The sequence below is a fragment of the Hevea brasiliensis genome, chromosome 14, assembly GCF_030052815.1.
Source record: "Hevea brasiliensis isolate MT/VB/25A 57/8 chromosome 14, ASM3005281v1, whole genome shotgun sequence".
NCBI lineage: Eukaryota > Viridiplantae > Streptophyta > Magnoliopsida > Malpighiales > Euphorbiaceae > Hevea > Hevea brasiliensis.
In genome coordinates, this window is record NC_079506.1 from 18281405 (window position 1) to 18288669 (window position 7265).

Genomic DNA, 7265 nt, shown 5'->3' on the forward strand with positions numbered 1-7265 from the left:
TAAGCTATGTATTCCTTATAGTAAAATTAGTGGAAAGAGAGCATGTTTGAAGGAGCTTGAGTCCATTAAAGTGTAGTATCTATGATGATATTAAACAATCTTGGAAAAGCTCACTATGTAGTCTTATCAGAGCAATCAAATTAAAGCCTTACTTTGAAGCCTACACCGTAGAAGTCCGAACAAATTACCATTACGAAATATCTTACACAGACCAGAGACGTCTGGACATTTAGCACCATGGTCAGTCATTCTTGGAGCATATGCATCAAATACATGCCAAGGACAGCACTAAAGGCACAAATACTTGCAAATTTTATGGCTGAGCTAACTTTAGTTCGCGAAAGAGAAGATGAACTCATGAAATAGTGGAACATATGGTCAAATGGAGCATGAAGCTCTTCCGACATAGGAATAGGTGTAATATTAGAATGATCACACAAAGCAAAGTTAAAGTATGCAGCAAAGCTAACATTCCAAGCAATAAATAATGTAGCCGAATACGAAGCCATCTTCATGGCATTACGAATCAACTGTAGGGAAATTTCCAAGTAAGAGACTAGAACTTGGGAAGATATGAGTTACATATCCAAGAAATGCTAGCACAAATCCAAGAAGATGGAGGAGATGTAAACATCCTCCAAATACCGAGGAAGGAAAATCAAGAAGGTGATAGTCTGGCTATAGTAGTAGTAGGCAAACAACACTTTTCCTAACCCATCCCTTTAGAAGAGATAGCAATACCAATTATAAATAGAAAGGAAGAAACATTTCTAATTGAAATTGGAGAGATATGGATGACACCTATTTTTTGCTACCTCGACCAAGGTATACTTGTAGAAAATCAACTTAAAGCCAAAAAGATAGTGCAAAGATCAGCAAGGTATAACATACTCAATGGTTGGCTATACAGAAGATCCTACCTCTAACCATGGCTAAAATGCATCAACAGAGAAGATGGCTTATTAATCTTGCTTAAGATCTACAAAGGACTGTGTGGCGCCCATAAGGGAGCAAGAACGATTGCTAAGAAAGCATTCAGGCAACGATTCTTCTGGGGCACCATAGTATAGGACACTAAAGAGTTGGTACAGAAATGCTAGGAACACAGTAATTGTAACACCCCTATGTTCGGTAGTACGTCCTACTGTTCCAACGGCTAATGCCTACCCCAGAAAGTCATAATGTCTGGAACTACACTGTAATGACAGTGAGAAAGTATAAAATAATGAAATATGTGATGTGAAAAATTAAGGAAAAATAAAAGAGATAAAATGTGACTAAGTTAAATGAGCCAAACCAGTAACGATGGGTGACCGCACCGGGAAGTTACGGCGAGGACCGTTGACTAGCCTTGGACCGCGGGAAACTCGGGAAAATATTTTCGAGACATAATTAAAGGTCTACTGAGGTATAATTGACATTGGAAATGTCAAAGAAAAATTAGTAAGTCAGTAAAAATAAAAACAAAAATTTAAGAAAATCGGCGGGACAAGGATTAAATCGGTGTTACCGAAAAAGTCTGAATTTGACCCAAAGAGGGGCATTTTGGTCATTTGACACCTAGAGTTGACTTTTGACCTAAATGTCCATGAAAAATAAGTGGTATTATATTTTGAAAATTTAATGAAAAATGAAATTCAAGATAACATGTAATTTAAGGGAATTAGAGGGCATAATTGCAATTAAAGGAAATCTTAAATTAATCAAATTTTTAATTGTGATTAGTGGGGCATTAGTGGAGTATATAAGGACCACTAGGACAGATTTTTTTCCACTAAAAGATTCATCTTCTTCTTCATTCTTTTTCTTTGCCGAATGTGATTTTCCTCCCAGCTTCCTCCATGGCCATTCATGCATAAGCTCAAATCTACCATGATTCAAGCCATATTTCTTCAAACTCCCTTCATTAAAAGTGGTCCTCACACCATGGGAAGTATGTGGGTAGCAAAAAAAAAAAAGAGTAAATTCCATGGATTTGTGAAGCTCAAGTTGAGGTTAGTACTTAATCTCCCCATTTTCTTTCATTAGATCTTTTTTTGAGCTTTGGGTGAGTTGATTTGTGAAAGAAATTGAATAAATTAATGTATATTTGGTGAGCCCCTCATTTCGGCAGCCAAGAAATTCATGGGATTTTGATGTGTTTAAATTATGTAGATGAGTTTAAAGATGATGTTTGATATGGATATATGTATGGGAAGTGATAGGAATTGAATTGATTGAAATTGAGAAATTTAAATTATGGTTTGAAACAATTTGAAGGAGATATGTTCAATGGGGTAATTTCGCAACTTTAAAGTGTGGTTAGAAATAGGTTGTTTCATGGAATGGTTTGTTGAATTATGGTGCTTATGGTGACAGCATGTGTATGTGTATAATTGTTTGGATTTAGACATGTAAATCCATGGGCAGTATGTGAGCAGCAAAAAAAAAAAGAGGAAATTCCATGGATTTGTGAAGCTCAAGTTGAGGTTAGTGCTTAATCTCCCCATTTTCTTTCATTAGATCTTGTTTTGAGCTTTGGGTGAGTTGATTTGTGAAGAAATTGAATAAATTAATGTATATTTGGTGAGCCCTTCATTTCGGTAGCTAAGAAATTCATGGGATTTTGATGTGTTTAAATTATGTAGATGAGTTTAAAGATGATGTTTGATATGGATATATGTATGGGAAGTGATAGGAATTGAATTCATTGAAATTGAGAAATTTAAATTATGGTTTGAAACAATTTGAAGGAGATATGTTCAATGGGGTAATTTCGCAACTTTAAAGTGTGGTTAGAAATGGGTTGTTTCATGGAATGGTTTGTTGAATTATGGTGCTTATGGTTACAGCATGTGTATGTGTATAATTGTTTGGATTTAGACATGTAAATGAGGTATGTTCATGTGGTTAAATTATTGTAATTGGACTTTGAAAATTCTGAGTTATAATGTGTATATTGAGAATGGTTACAAGCTGCTCAAAATAACCAAAATGTGATGTAATGTGTGCTAATGGTATGGTACCAAATCAGAATTGGCATGAAAGGTTAACTTGGTAAGTATAGAATGTGTAATTGGTAAGTGATGAACAATGTGTAATAGGGCAGTGTATATTTTAGCTTAGAACCTTAAGTGTGTGACTCCAATTGGTATGAGACCAATTGGAGGTGAAACTAGGCACAAAATGTGCCAACTTTCATGAAGGAAGCTTACATAAATTCTGCCTAGAAGGTGACTTGAAAAATGACCAAATCCGGATTAGTAACTTGAAAGCTTGAAAATTGACCATTTGAGCAGTAGTTAGTGTTTTGACCATAACTCACTCAAAACAAGTCCAATTGACCTGAACTTTTTACTATGAATAGTTCAGACATATATCTACAATTCTTATGAAGACACCAAAGCCCAGAAATTGCCAGAACCAAGCCAAATAGCTTGCACAAGTTCGGGTACCAAAACTGGCCGAAGTGAAAATGATCTAAAAATGACCTAAGTCTACCATTTTAGTGCATTCTGTCCAGAATTGGTAAATTGACCATATCTTGGTCTACACAACTCAGAATGACCTGAAATTTTGCCTCGCGTGCAATAAGACATAGACCTACAAGTTTGTAGTTTGGACCGAGACCCGAAAACCGAGGAAACTAGGTCGTCTGGCTAGGTCAAAATAGTACACCGCAATCTGGTAAATTGCAATAAAATGCAATACACTTGGAAATGAAATTGGTAACATATACCAACACTAAAGGGCTATAAAATGTGACATATTGGTAACATTAGAATTGACTCACTTAGAGTGCATCAAGGGTCAACATTATAAGTTGACTAATGAAATGAATTGAAGGGAATAGTATCAAGAAAATTTAGATATTAGATTTTATGGTTGGAAACAAATTCATTGAGTATTAAAACACTTTAAATTGTGTGTTTCAGTTGATAAGGATATTGAGAAGCATAAAGAACATTGAGTCAAGGCCTAGGAGCAACTCAAATCAGGTTTGTGCACAACTAGTTTTTAACTGATTTTGTTCTGAATATTTCATATGATTAAAAGACATATTTTTCTTATGTATTATGTTTAACAAGCATTGGATTTAATTCAATGATTATTAAAATTATTATAGTATGTATGAATTTAGCTTTGTGAAATGGTATTTTCATAAGTATTAAGCATGGTTGTGGATTGAATAAATTATGTTTTGGAAAATTGTGATAGAACATGTTTTAAATTGTGATGGGCAATTTGCATGGAAAAATGCAAATTTATGATTTGAATTGTGATGAGCATAAAAAAATTTTTGGATATTAGAATTGACTTTGAATCGAATTGTATTGTGATTTATGCTCACTAAAAGGATTGTGATATTGTTTTATATCTCACTATAGATGCTTGACTAGGTTATTACCTGTCTCTCTCATTTGTTGAGAAGACAATGGAGTTAGTTGTGTTTTGATTACCATGGTACGTGCACAGGCTTATATTCTTCTCTTATTAGAGGTTAGATCTAAGTTTTATGTTATGGCCCTTTCGGAAGATTCATTATTGTAATGTGTACTGTGCACGATGATTCGACCTCCCCGACCATAGGGAGTTAGAATCACCCTGAAGATAGCCCTTTCGGATTAGTCTTGCATAGTTAGTGAGATAAAGAATGGCTTTTGAGATAAAGAATGGTTTTTGAGATAAAGAATGGCTTTTGAGATAAAGAATGGTTTTCGAAATAAAGAATGGTTATTGAATAGTAAAGAATTTCGATTTCAAATGGGATTTATGTATAATTGATTTTATTGGAATTAATCTTTATTTCTAATAAATTGTTGGAATTACCTTAAATGATTAGTTATGATTTGATAAATTGAATTTCGTGATCAAATTCATTTTATACAAATAATTTATATTATTGGCAATGAATATTTTGAGTTTTGGAATTTAATGAGTATCCAGATTTCCAAATTATTTGCTGTAATTTTTGTTAAGGTATATTGTACTATGTTTTAAATTATAGTTGTGCACCACTGAGTTCACCACTCAGCGATAGCTTTGTATGCTGTCGCAGGTGAGAAGAGCATAGAGAAATTGAGTAAGCTTCTTTTAAGACACATTCAAATAAGCTCCAGGTATATCATAGGTATACCCATGTACGTAGGTTTTGATGTATGCATATAAATATATTTATGTAAATTATTTGAGTAGTTGTATAAAAACTCTTGTAAAATATTTTTGTATGTAATTAAATGTAAATTATTGTAAATATAAATTTGAGATTTCATTTACCTGTATAATTTTGTAATATTAATTTTTGAGTCTTGTAATCAATGAAATGTTTCTTTTATAATGAGGTTGGTTTGAAAATGAAATGATTTGATTATTGAGATTGAATTGTGAGATGAAATGAAGTTTATTAGAGTTGTATTTGAGAAAACATATTGGGAGTGTTTTCTTTTTCAGGTTTGAAGAACTGTTTTCTCATAATACAGCTGGCACTCTATCGAAATTTTAAAAATTTTTTATAATACCAGATTTTAATCAATGATTTAAATTTTACGGAAATTGATTTAAAATCCCTTATAGTATATTTAATGGGTTACCAGTACGTGAAGTACGGTAATTCATTAGGTGTACTACGGGATCATGTTACATCTTACAGAGGAGCAGGGTGTGACATGTTTTATGGTATCAGAGCAATGGTTTTAAAGTAAATTTCAAACTGTGAATTTGAAATCTTTTTGCTGGTAAATACAACTGCTCAAATGTTTGATACATATAGTGCATTTACATCATAAATATGAACTAATGGAGAGAAATCTCCTTGTGTTGGTTGTACAGGAATAGAAAATCCTGTGAAAAGATATGGAAGAGAAGGATGAGACAATAGAACATTCTGTGATGGCAGAAGTACAAGTTGAGGCCCCAGCTCCACAAAGTGTCGAAGGCCCGACTGTACCAGTTTTACCGGTACAAATTATTGCACAAATGACCAAGCAAATGGCCACTTTCTTTCAACAAATGGCTGATACTCTGTCAGCTCAAGCTCAAGCACAAACCCAACCCTCACAAGGGCAGTGTGAAATAGAGAAGAGGGAGAAACCTATGGGTCAGAGCACGAGCAGTAATTTGAGGAAGAGAAAAGAATTTGAGGAGCCTCGAGCTCAGGAATATGACAAAGGCGGATCATCAGGGTAGAGACCACCCAGATCTAGTCATTGAATAACCAGAAGTTCCTATTCTGCTCGTTTCTACCATGTTTGTGATAAGCTACATGGAGGTATTTGTCGTAAGGCCTCTGGAGCCTGTTACAATTGTGGAAAGCTTGGACAATTTGTTAGAAATTGTACTAGAGTACCTCGATCTACTCTCAAAAGTTCACAGACAGTCAGTAGAGGTCGAGATAGAAATAGAGTTGGTACTCCTCATAACCATAACATAGTGAATCAACCCGAACATAGTAGCGCATTAGTTAGAGCGTCTACTATGCGCCAAGGGGAAAGAACAGAAACTTTGGATGTAGCTGCTGGTAAGTTATTAATTTTTGAAAGAAACAATTAATTATTTTTGTTTGATCCCAGCACTACTTAGTTGTATGTTAGTGTTAGAACTATATGTTCTATTGTTATTCCTTTACAGGGGAATAAATTTTAATGCATTAGTGATTAGTCCTTTAAGATAAGGAATGTGATAATAAGTGAAATTAGTTCTGGAAGAGTTTATCGGCGAAAGTTATTTTCTAACACACCATAAATTATAAAGCTAAACGGCAAGCCTACTTAATGTAAGGCAAGAGGACGTAAAAGTAAATTACAGTAATAGAATTGCTCTAGATGAGGGCAAAGATGTTACTGTTAGTAATTGTTAATGGATATTGTAATCAGAATAAGATTCGAATATCAGTAAATTCGAAAAGGATAAAATATAGGAAAATTTGATCTATTGGGATGTATCATAGTAACTATGCAATGTTCTTGATGTTTATACTGTAAGCTGCAGATTACAGTACTGACTTAAGATTATTGTGTAGAGCTATGTACTACTCGATAATACACCAAGATGAGAATAGTTGCCAATGGCATCTGTATTGGTATAGTTATGTTAGGACAAAATTTTATTGTTAGAAATGAGTTTGGAAATCCTACTTAGGGAGTTAAAACTCAAAAATTAGATTATCGAAAGGTTATAGTTCAGTACAAAAGGAAGTAAGTTATAGAATATTGATAAATAAAAGAGTTGTGGAAGTAAAAATTTGAATAGCTAATTCAAATATAACAAAAAAATGTTACGAATATGAG